Here is a 12,967-nt window from a genome sequence, read left to right as displayed (position 1 = left end):
TCCTAGAATCTATTCTCCACACCACACTCAACAGCCAGAGTCATGTTCTCATATTATAGATCCTATCACATCACTGTTCTGCTCAAAACCCTTTTGTGCTTCCTGTCTCAGACAAGAAGCCTTTAAAGTGGCCAAAGTCTTTATAGCGGCCTAAGGGCTTCACAATCTGTGCCTGCCCATCAATCTGTGCCTGACCTCAATTCTTCCTTCCTTTTCCTTCCACTCAATCTATTCCATCCTCTCTGGGCTCCTTGCTTCCCCCACAATACGCCTGGGATGGCCTCACCTCAGGGCCTGTGCACTTCCATTACCTCTACTAGGAAGTCTGTCCCCACAGGTCCACATGGCTCACCATCTCACCTCCTTCAGGTATTTGCTGAGATGTCACTTTCTCAATAAGGCTTTCCCTCTCCGACCTATTAAAAAATCCTAACTGCTATGCCAGCTGCCCAGAACTCTTGATTCCACTACCCTACCTTACTGTTCTCCTTAGTGTTCATCATCACCATTCAACACTCCTCTTTATTTAATTTTACTGTTTGAGTCCTCCACAAAAGCAGGGATTCGTATCTGTGTTGTTTGCTGTGGAACCCCCAGGCCCAGCCTGTAACAAGAGCTCAATAAGTATACATTAAATACATAAGAAATTCTCCATTTACCTAACACTACTTATTTTCTCCCCTACTCAGCTGGATATAGCATAATGTATGTAAACTACTGAAAGATAACTTTCAATTATGTTTTTTAAAATTTTAATGATGGCTATAAATTCCATGACATAGCTCCTCTCACCAAACTATGGTGGAGAACCATCTATTTCTAAGCCTTTCCATTCAAGAGCCAGAGTTCACAATGAGGAGCCCCTACCAGGCCCAGAGCATCACTACAAGGAGTCCAGAAATCCTTTTGAGCAGTAAGCACTGCTTAAATGCTGCTAAGTATATCACACTTACAGGGATTTCTCTTTCAGTGTGCAGATACTTTGTTAAATCCATACATACTGTTATTAAATACATACTGTTACTAAATCCACAAAGCTTTTGTTACATATTTCATCAACCAATGAATACTAGAAGTACAAATACTAGCATATGAAGTTTCACAAAGGCTTTTAAAAAGTGACAAAAGAATCCTATTCTTGAGAAGAGTGGGAAGTAATGCCTGGCTGCAATCTGTAAATTAAATTCCTTCACCCTTTTTCTAAAGTATATGATCATTCATGGGCTACTATAACTCTGTATTTAGAAACAACTTTTTGGAGGGACCTACAGACCATTAGTCTGAGGACCTTCAAGCTGGTGAAAAGCAGTTAAGTGCAGCAAGACCTAGCAGGGTAAGTAGGACTCTCAGATGGAGGCCTTGTTCTCATGCATGTCAATCTCTTCCAGTCTGGTTTACAATTCTTACATTAGTATATAACTTTAGGCACTGAATAAAAAGAAAGTTAAGCTTAAAAATATTATTTTTTAAATGCTCTTGAGTTTTGTTAAATCCTTGGTCGTCATGGCATTTTTTGAGATTTGCTGAAGACAACAATTATACTCTTGAGGTATAAAGAAATACCACCCCCTAGTTATAAAAATCAAGTGTATTATCTTGGACATCATCCATTAAAAGCACAAAAGGAAGCTTGCCATGGGAATTTCAATTATTAGTGTTCCAAAAACAAACTTGGGCATCCCTCTCTCCCAAAAAAATGTTCAAAAAGTTTGCTTAAAGTGGCTCCTCAAGTTTTTAAAGTTTTCATTTTAATACTTCAATTCCATTTCCTATTATTTCTATCATCTAAAAATGTTGTGATAAATATAATTTGGGATGTAAGAGAATTCAAATTATTTTCACTTTTTACTGAGCGTGTCATGTAAGCCCTGGTAACCATGTTTGGCTAGGTTGGGAGAACTGAGGTTGGCCATCTCTATTTTAGACCAGAGTCTCAGGCTGAAATTTCTAAGGATTTTCCTAGACAACACAGGGGCTACTTGATCTATTCAGCATCGTGAACTGGAAGTAGGTCTGGGGAATTATTAAATCATATCACTTTTGATTTCAACTGACTAAAGTCAGCAAGCAAAGACCTTAAAGAACTGGCCACAGCAGATTGCACTTGTCCTTCACTTTATTCCCTCTCACTTTTTCCTCCTCCTTTGTCTTTCTTTCTGAATAAAAGCATCAGGAGTGGTATATGTATTTTATGCACAGTGTAGTTACCTAATAAAATGATTTCCTAGAAGAACTGTGTGGATGGGGAATGATCTGTAAATATATGCAATAAATAGCTGAGAGTGCAATGACAGAAGCACTAGTATACTAAAGAAGTTTTTAGTTCACCATTAAATTTGAAATATCATATTTTTCCCAGATTTTCTTATTTTTCCCCATAAACACACTTATGAACTGCCAAGTTTGTTAGAAAGCCAGTGGATCTCTAAGATTTCTCACCTAACAAGCAAAAAGTTCCTTACTGCTTTGGCACAGAGTCTTGGCATAGAGTTCCCTGCTAGACCACAATTCTATGCCTGACAAAGGAAGGTTGAGAACCCAATCTCAAAAATGGGGAGCTCAGGGTTGGGATTGTGGTTAAGTGGTAGAGCGCTCGCCTAGCAAGTGCGAGGCCCTGGGTTCGATCCTCAGCACCACATAAAAATAAATAAATAAAAATGAAAGTGTCCAACTACAATCAAAAAATAAATATTTTTTTAAAATGGGGAGCTGGGGGAAGCATGAAACACTAGTTGGTACTTTTAACACTGTCTTCTCCAAACTCTGCAGCTTACAAGTGAGGAAACTGAATCACAAGAACCCCTAACTTCTGTTTCCCAAACTAGGACTTCTTTTCAGACAATTGCTCCTAATGTACAAAGCTGACAGAGAACACTAATAGCAACCTGGAGGGATGTTTAGTGTTTAGCCCTAAAAACATGAAAAAGGGACCTGCCATATTTTAATTGAAGGATGTGTCATCCAAATTCAAAAGAATTGTCAATCATCACAAAGATTCAATTATGACACCCGACAATTCCTTTTATTCTTTACCCTTTCTCTTTACTTTTCATTGTGACTGCCCCAAGATGCTTTTAATGTACAGGAAGTAGGGCAGGGAGTAGAAGCAAGTAACAACCTTTAGGGAAACAAGATTTAAATGGCCTACCATAATTCTTAATACATCTGAAAACTGTATTTTGTAAACTCAGTTTTTCTCTTTAACACACCTGAAAATGGTTAAGAAAATCTCATTTTAAAGGATCTGGTTTTGATGTATCCTAGATAAATGCCTGCTACTGAGCCTTCCTGGGCAGTCCTAGAACTATGGTGCCCAAAGGCCTTTACTGGAGCTAGTAATTTCTACACTTTTTCTTCTCAACTTTTTCCAACTGTACTATTTGGCTCAACTTCCTCAGGCTAACACTAAATCCCAGAATACATCTTAAGAATTATTAGGGTAAAGTGAAATCACACATAATTTCTCTTACCTTCTTTAGTTGCTCTCTTACCTTCAGCTGCTCAACTTTGAAGTATCTGAATATCTCTTTAGGGAATATACTTCTGGTGCTGGCTGCTTTTTTCCTTGAAGATATTATTTTAGCAACTAGCTGGGACCTTAAAGTCCCAGAACATCTGTGCTAAAAGATTCAAACATCATCTAGGCCAACTCAAACCCTTCATCTTATAGAGAACGAAGGGTTTTATCTAAGTTCCTTACCCAATGATTATTCATCTTGCAACAGTTAAACATGCTATCTTCTTTTTTCAATTACAGTCTACTTACTACCACCTTTTAAAGGAAAGATAGTAATTAACATCCACCAGGAGTGGTATGCTTTCTTAAGGAACTGTTTTCCTTTTTATTCTTGTGACTTCAAGTTCCAAATTATTTGTACATTTTTTCAGTGCATAGCATGAATGTATAAGTAAGGGATTTCTATAAATCTACATACTGGAGGAAAAACAGCTGATAATAGAATGACTTAGAGTTTGCATCTTAACTTTAGTTTTGCTACTAATTATCTGTTACCCTTTAATCAAGTTACCTCAGGTCTCTTTTCACATGAAAGATAAAGAGGGTGAGTAACAGGTGAAATTCTCAATTTCTTTGGATTTCCTTCAAGACTGAGATGGGTCCAAAGAGCTAATGGAAACCAAGGGTTTGCTTACTCAGGACAAAAGCCTGTTTTTTAGCACAAGCCAAAAATACCAAAATTGCTTTGAAGTCACGCCAGGTATGGTGGGTTGATCAGAAGCTCTAACTGGCATTTGTACATGCCTTCAACTAAAAATTGTAAAGTTAATTATTTTTAGTTTATTTGAAAGGTAAACTTTTAAAAATATTTGGCTTATGGGGAAATAATGAAAAGAATGAAGCTTTAAAAAGCAGAGAGGTGGTAGTGGAAGAGAAAGTAGGTTTGGCACAAACAAAAACAATTAACATAAATATGAAATTAAATATCACTCCAAACACCAAGAAACTTTCTATCCCATGACAGGGTCCAGATCCAATGCACTTTTCCATATCAAATGTCAATTCTTGGAAATAGCCCTGGATCAAATATAAAGAGTTGGATTCTAAGTATATTTTCTTTACACTCAATATTAAGTATCCAAATAGGTTACATTGCCCAGTGAATTTAAAGGAGAAGTACTTCAAGGAATTTAAATCTCTTGATGCAAAATACAATAGTGCATTCAGCCATGTTCAACCAATGCACTTAAAAGGGCATTAGCAGGGATTACTTTTCACTTCCAGCCTACAGGGACTGAAATCCAAAGGTACTGCCAACTGCTGCCTCACTGTTTTTAAGTAGCAAAAAAGAGGCTGTGGGCCACCAAAGAATCCTGAATAAAGGCATAGACGATGTGAGTTCTAACCCATCTGGCCCTGGGAGAATTCCCTACAACCAGCATAAGTACACTGCATGTAACTGATGCTCAATGAATGTCAGTTGAGTGGAATTGCAAATCTCTCCACCATGTGTCAATTTATATAATACAGAAAACTTAAAAGATCTTGTGTCCCTACACTTAAAAACTGAAATCCAATTATGTAAAATATGAACAATTAGTGCAAAAAACAACGTTAACACTGCTTGACTATTAATATGAGCTAAAGGATGTATAGTGGTTATTTAGAAATCTTCCACAGTAAGTAAAATATTTCCCCTTGATACATAGTAAACCAGAGAAAGTATGTAATTTATTCATTGTCACATTACTAGTAGGCAGAGAAACTAGATTCCAATCCAGGTCTGCAAAGTACACACAATTTTATAAAATGCAACATATTTGTAGTATGCAACATAGTCATGCCTATAAAGCAAGGTAGCCCAGAATTTAGGTCTTAGTATCACTTCTGCAACTAAGTTGGTGCAGATCTCTAGGCGCAACACTTTTCTGCAGTATTTCCATCTGCACAACCGGGATAGTGTTGGTGGCCGGTAAATTTACTACTAGATCAGTGGGGTTTTGATTTCATTTTATTGGACGGTTATCAGAATCCTTTCGGAACGGGGCTTTTGCTAACAGTTATATACCTTCCCTGCTCTTTGAAATTATTTGGGAGTGTAACTTTTAATTAATGGAAATATATTGTAGCCCATAAATGGTTGGGAGCAAGAAAAGATGTGCCTGCTCCAAGTTTCCACCCAGCAAGTTGTGGGGGAATGTTGATGAGAGTTAAGAGACAATTTATTCGCGGATCCATGCTTTCCTCCGGGGGCTTGGTGCTTTGTATCTACCCGTTGCTCACGGTTGAGAGGAACGGCTAGTGTGCGTCCTGCATTTCTTGAGCGGCCCGCACGGGCTCGTCTCGTCAGTTATAGAGATGCTTGAGGATGTCGGCAACTTTAAGAAACTTAAGAGCCGCGGTGTAAAATTCATGGGTTCAAAGAACCAGCAGCTCCGGGATCAGAGGTTAGGAGCGAGCAGCTGCGGCCCATCGCACCAGTACTGGAAGCACTTCCTGGTCAGCATCTCCCTCCCTCGTCCACGCCCCCAGTGCCGCATTTTCCCTCTGCACCGAGCTCCCGAGCCGGCAGGAGGGTCGTCCGGCTCCCGGGTGAGCGCCCGGCCAGCCCCGAGCGGCCGGGGTAAAGGGTCCCATCCGAGATTTGAAACACAACGCTCTGGAACTCCAACTCCCCCAGCGCGCAGCCCGCTGCCCGGGCGTCTGACCCGGGCACCCCTGCGGCTGCAGGGAAGAGGTCCCGGGCCTGCGGGAGCCCCGCCCGGCCTCAGTCCCGCTGATGACCCAGGTGCGCCGCGCCCACCCGAAACCTCTACCGCCGGCGCTCGGCACCTGTCGCGCCCAGCGCGGGCAGGACCTACGCTCACCTCGTCCCGGGGGCCCAGGGCCCGTCTCCGCGTTTCTGGGCTCGGCTCCTGCCGCCGTCTCCGCCGGGGCCCAGCCGCGGCCGCCGCCCACTTTCGGTTTCCCGCACGGCCGGAGCCGCCGCTGCGGCTCGGGAATCACCTCAAGCCCCCGCCCCACCCTGTTCGGCCCCGCCCCGCGCCGCGCCGCCCCGCCCCCAGGGCAGCCCGGCTCGGCTCTGCGCACGCGCGGGCGCCCCGGTCGCGTCGGCCCACGCCGGCGTCCGCGCGTGGGAAGGGAAACCGACACCGCCTAGCGGTTTCTGCGCGTGCCCACGCATGGTCCGGCGGCGGAAGACGGCTGCGGGGCGGACGCAGGCGCGCCTCCTCGGGGACAGCGCAGGTACTCGCGGCCGGCAGGGCCCGGGATCCCGCTGGGAGGCGTGGCGGCTGTGCCCCAGCTCTTGGCTCTTCTGCTACCAGCTTCTCCTACCTTGAAGTTACTCTGCTCTCGCCCATCCTTTTCGTCAACACTTGGAACAGTTACTTTTTATTTCTCTAGACAGACACCCACCTGTCCGCTCAGATGCCAGCTTTTCCCTCAGGCATCACTTTTCAAGGAGGTTGGCCACTCTTTAAAATGTCAACCTCCTTCCCTGACCTCCCCATCCTACTTCTCAGCCTTTGTTACCTCTCCTTCCCACCTGTCTAGCACACTGTATGTGTTTTATTTATGTTTTAATTTTCTACTATCCTAAAATTAAAGCTCATTTGATTAGGGGGAGTTTTGCTTGGTTTCCTAATCCATCCCTGAGCCTGGCACATAATAAACATTAAGTAAATATTCATCAGATTTGTTCATTCATTCTGAAATTATTGAACATTTGATATTTGTTCATGTCGCTTTTGTATATTAATCATAGTAACTTATCAAGCACCTGCTTTGCATTCCTTCAACCAACGTTAAAAACTTTTTCTGCATCGCTCTATGTACATTTTATGGACAGCCTGCTGCCTATCAACCCATATTTTCTTTTACATCTTGAGGTATAACTGGCATATAGTAAGCTGAACATGTTTAAAATGTAGTTTGATAAATTTGACATGTATAAAGCTGTGAAACCATCATCAAAATAATGAACATATCCATCTCTCCCAAGTTTCTTCCTGTCCCTTGTAATCCTTACCTCCTGTCCCTCCCTGTCCCCTGCTCCCTAATTGTTCATCTGCTTTTGGGTGCTATAGATTGGTTTGCTTTTTTATATACAAATATAATCATACAGTATTACTGTTTTTTGTTGGCTGCTAGTGGAGGATCTGGCTTCTTTCATTCAGCAGAAATACCTTTGAGATTGGTCCACATTGTTGCATGTACCAATAGTTTGTCTTTATTGCTTAGTAGTGTTCCATTGTATCAATGTAGCAAATCTACCACAGGACCTAGCAGTTCTACTCCTAGTATTTACCCAAGAAATATGAAAGCAAATTTGGAAACAACATAAATATCCTTCAGCAGGTGAATGGATACTTAACCACTATATATTGATCACTTGCTGTTAACAAAACTTAATGCGATGCTCACAAGCATGTGCTTAAGGAGCTTTTGATTCAATGAAAAGATTCAGTAGGCAGTGAATAGATTGGAAGTCAATCATAAAAACTCTGATATCCCATGCTTAGTAGTTTTGGGGCTTTTCCCCAAAGGCCACAGGAGAACTGTTCTAAGGCTTTGAACAGGGGTCTTCTTTGAATACTGTTCTCTTTCATACTGTAACATGTGGTTCCAGACGAAGCCTAAATGTCTCTGAAACATCTCTGCATCCCCTCTGTTCTATTTCAGTCCATTTCAAATCTCTTTCTCCTTTTTCTCCTCTCTGATCTACTTCAAACTTTGCAGTGGATTTAATAGCCCTAAAATACAACCAGCTCCCAATTTAGACTCTGCAGTACTCATTACATACCCTGGCTCCACATTAAGATAGGAAAGATATAAATAGCCACTGAGAATTGAAAGAGTGCCAATGGGAATAGGAAATTAGAAAACTCCAGCATTCAATATACAAAATTAATCAGATGCCAAATCTGAGATCCTTTATCCTTCCTTGCAAGGTGTTCCATGTTTAGACTGTCCTTTATATGAAAAAAAATGATGATTTGCAGCTATTTATTGGTAAATAGCTTCCATAAGGCAAATATTTTAAGTGCATAGTTTGTCAAGTTTTAACAAATGTATTTAATAGCATATCCACCACCACAATCAAGATATAGGACTAGTTTATCATTCCAAAAAGTTCCCCTACGCCCTCAACAGTTAATTCTCTCCCCTTATCTCTAGCCCCTGGAAGCCACTGATCTGATTTCTACTACCATATCTCTGCTTTTTCTAGAATAATATCATATAAATGGAATCATATAGTAGGTAGTCTTTCATATCTGGCTTCTTTCACATAGCATAATGCTTTTATGAATCATCCCTCTTGTTTTACCTATAAGCAGTCAGTTCCTTTTTATTGCTGTGTGGTATTTATGGATATGTCACTGCTTATCCATTCACACTTGATGTGTATTTGTATTATTTGTAGTTCGGGGCTATTGTGAATAAAGCTTTATAAAAACCACACCCAGGTCTTCGTGTGGTCAGATGGTTTTCCTGCATACACACTTAGGAGTAGAATTTCAGGTTGTAGGATAAGTGTATGCTTTATAAGAAACAAACTTTTAAAGGGGTGGCGCTATTTTGGACTCCTCCTTCTGTCTGCCCCCACCTTCAGCAAGACAGAAGAGTTGCAGTTACTACAAATCCTCTCCAATATTTAGCATTGTCAGTCTTTTTGATTTTAGCCAATGTAACTCTATATATTAGAGTGCATAGGGAAATAACAGTGAAGCTTTAATTTGCATTTCTCTATGACTAGTGATATTGACTATCTTGTGTGTATTGGCCCTTCATATATGTTCTTGGGTTAAGTATTCATTGTACAGGTAGATTTTTAGCCCAGGATATATCAGAAGATTCTTTAAAGTCCCTGGGAGGCTGACCTTTAGTAAGGGCAGGTTAAAAAGTTGTGTTTACTTATTTTTTTTGGCCAAATGGTCCAAGACCCAGAGAGTTCAAGAATTCACTCCCATTCCTTGTATATAATTGGATTTCAGGAGAATTAAAGGATATTAGAGATGACACAGATTGATTACTCTTTAGACACAATGTTTTTTACCCATGTGTGGGAAAGAAAGAATACATGAAAGCAACATATAGATGCAAAATTTGGCACATGATTTCACAGAGGGTCGAGTCCTTAAGGGCCCACTGTGAATACTGCCTCAGAGGAAAGTATATATCTGGGGACAAGAAGCAGAGTTTTCAAAATTGACAGAACTCATGTTGAAGTCATTACTCTTCAGCAAAGGCCAAGCTCATCTTCAAACAATAGGTGCAAATGCTGGGAGCACATGGGTCTGTCTTTCAGGAAAGGCGGGCATGGATTTCCCTTCCCCAATGCCGTAGAGGGTCCTCAGTGCTCTTTGCTCAGGTGGCTTTGGGTCGTGCCAGTAGGCAACATCCTGAAAAATCATCGGTGCCTTTCCAGAAACTTCACAAATGGAGGTTATGATGGAAAGAGGGTGCAAAATAAGGCCCAGATGTGGGGAAGGAAGATGGCCCTGTTGCCAGCCTAACTGGGATGAGAAAATGGAACTATTTCCAGTGTGAAAATCTCATATGAAGCCCTTCTCTCATTTTATCCACACCCTGAGCCCCTGCTCATATGGAGAGAGCCACATGGATGCAAGACACCAGTCCAAGGCAGACAGGTCCAATGCTTATGGTTGAGTTGACACTCTGTCCTCCTTTTCCTTCTCCTAGTTCAGTGAGCAAAATGAGGAGGATACAGCAGCCACAATAATATACTCCCATCTTTACTCTTCAGAGTCTCAGACTTCACAACTGAGACTGCAATCGTTTCTTCCAAAATTTAAAGCCGCAACAGACCTCTAGGTGCTGTCATCTTACTTCCCATCCAAATTAATCTATTTCTTCTCTATATTGTCTTCAAATAGAAAACGAACCAAAAGTAAAGCTTCCGAGCCACCAAAGAACTGCAGGGACTGGTTGTGGCATTACTCTGTGCCACAGGTAGTTACTCTCCCAGGAAACCTTCCTTGAAGCCCCACCTCAAAATGATGCTCCTTCAGCTGAGCTTCTAGAGAACTTTGTTCCTCAGATATGTTTTAGTGGAAACAGCAAGTGATTCTGCATCTCATCTCTCTGGTTATCAGTTTGAAAAGAGTTCAAATTTTATTATTTTTATTCTCCGAGACACTTAATTGCAAATGAACTTTAGCAATATTCCTTCTGAAGATTGACAGCATACTCAAAGTTGTGTATCAGATGAAACTCAGCATTGGGTATTTTTTTGCTTACATAAGAAAAAATACCTGAAAAAAATAGATCCATGACAAAAAAAATCTTTGGACAGATCTAATTTTGGTTAATCAGTAATGTCCTAGTCCATCCCTCTCCCATCAGCTGTTGCCTCACGAACAAACAGAGATGTTTCTAGACAACTGCATTTGTTTTAACTGAGTAAGGAAAAAATGGAAAAACAGAACAAAACATGAAACAAAAGGGAGAGATTGCGGAGCCCTGTTGAAGTCCAGGCCCTGGTAAAGCTACAGGCGTGCTGATCAAGCAAAACCCCCTAATCTGCCCACAAAGGCCTCTAAGGTGAGTCAGCTGAAAGGGACTAATCCCCTGAAGGGACTGATCACAGAAGCTTTAGAGGCCACACAGCCACCAAACAGTGGAAAACAGGACAGTGAAAGCTTAAAGCGATTTTGTATAGAGAAAGGGCAGAGAACAATGGGGTAGACTCTTGGCCATCTCAGAGATCCTCTTTGCCCTTTTGCAGGCTGTGAGTTAGTCATAGAGCTCGGCCTTAGACAGGGTCCCCAAATGAGGATGATTCCAAGGTTGTCAGGTGACTTACAGGCCGGCTGTGGGTGGGGTAGGGAGGTAGAATAACTAGTACTTTATGCAAGGCAATCAATCAACCAAAATATTACTGATTCTAAAACAGTAGATAAAAACACTGCTACAAAAATCATACTGCACGAGATGCTAGGGGTAAGGATGGGGAAGCAGTGAGAAGAAGCCACACAGATACATAGCAGGGGCTCAGCATAGTTTTGCCAACTCTAAATGGAAGAGGCAGATAGTATTCAAGGAGCGAGGGTTCAGATCAGAAGTCTACTCTACAGGCTGGATGGTCACTCCTTGGCCATCTGATCTTTAGTAAGTTACTTGGGCCTTGATCTTTTGTTAAATTCAGAGGTTGCACTGACTCCAGAGTGCTTGGCTCTAGCTCTAGCCTCAGATTCCCTTTTCAATGTAAATTAATCCAATAAGCAACAAAAGAGCCTTCTCATGGGGCTGTTTGATCCATGCCTGTTTATCAGTGGTGCTCTAGGGAAGCAATATCTACCCCACGGGACACTTTGGACATACATGAGGTTATTTTTGGGTTGTCATAAAGATCAGAGCCAATCTTTTTTAAAATAAGTAAACACGAATAATAACTTTTCCCCCATAAATTTTCAATGAATTTTCTAGGTATGTTTTTTTTCTCTCTCTCTGAATTTTATTCCAGGAGAGTAAATGAAAGGGGTTACAAAATATTTACCATAAAAGGTCAGGGATGCCAGGTCATTTAGGTTTGAATGTTACTGCTAGAAAGCCCCCAACAGCCAACTCCACCCAGAGAGAAGCTGAACAAGACATTCTAGTTTTCCCCAACAGACACAAGGATACATGTATTTATCTTTGTTAGAATTCTGCATCACTGTATTACAAAATTGCCTTACGTGCCCTAGCATTCACACCAGCGAGGTGGTTAAAACCCCAAGCACCATCACACTGGGGGTTAGGACACAGTTCATAACAATGTACAATTGTTCAGACAGAGCCTTTGTCAACTTTAGGTCTGTCATTCTTTTGGGGAGCATTCCTGGAGTTTGTGCAACCCCAAACTGTATCTCTCCAACAATAAGGACAGGAGATAGTCAGCCTCATCTTCTTCCCAATTCTCTCATCATCTCTTCACAGTTAGTCTTTAAAAAAAAAAAAAACATAAAATGGGGGTCCTTGCTTTCAGCAGCAACTTCCTCAAAACAGGATGTCTTATGTTGGCACTTAGAACATTCTAACACTTGAGGTGAGTTCCTCCTGGAAAGTGGTTCTTAATCTGACAGCTAAATAGTACTTCAGAACTAGCATGATTTTCCCCTCCTTTTGTACAGAGCATGTTCCTGAACATGTATTTGAAGGCTGAACTATAACATGGCTTGTAAATATCACTGCAATTATGGAGCCCTATTTACAAGGCAGTATATGTATTTGCAACATCTCCCTGTCGTGGTGACCATGGTGCTCCAGTACTTGACACACAAAGGCTTACAAGAAATGTTTGCATGGAATGAAAAAATGAGTGAAAGGCTCAAGTCCATCCCCTTTCTACTCTGCCATGCTTGTCTCTTTTTATATCTGATGAATGTAATAAAAGACTTAAAAAAAATAAACACAGGAAAATGTATAAAAAGCATAAGGGCAGTATATTTTTTTTCCACTACAAAAAATTGTGCAGAGTCATATTCTATAATATAGGTTAGCAAA

General features: G+C 41.3%; 1 protein-coding gene across 2 annotated transcripts in view; it reads right to left on the bottom strand.

Annotated features, from left to right (window-relative positions):
- Window positions 1–6,468, bottom strand: part of Tdrd7 (tudor domain containing 7) — a 67,167-nt gene extending 60,699 nt beyond the window's left edge. For both annotated transcript variants that reach the window (XM_026379699.2, XM_026379700.2), the window contains exon 1: window positions 6,325–6,468. The gene's annotated coding sequence lies outside the window, so the exon portion shown is untranslated. The remainder of the gene's footprint in view (window positions 1–6,324) is intronic.
- Between the last annotated feature and the right edge of the window lie 6,499 nt (window positions 6,469–12,967).

Source organism: Urocitellus parryii, chromosome 4 (genome assembly GCF_045843805.1).
Source record: "Urocitellus parryii isolate mUroPar1 chromosome 4, mUroPar1.hap1, whole genome shotgun sequence".
NCBI lineage: Eukaryota > Metazoa > Chordata > Mammalia > Rodentia > Sciuridae > Urocitellus > Urocitellus parryii.
Note: the sequence above shows the minus strand (reverse complement) of the source record. Positions and strands in the feature narration are given on the sequence as shown.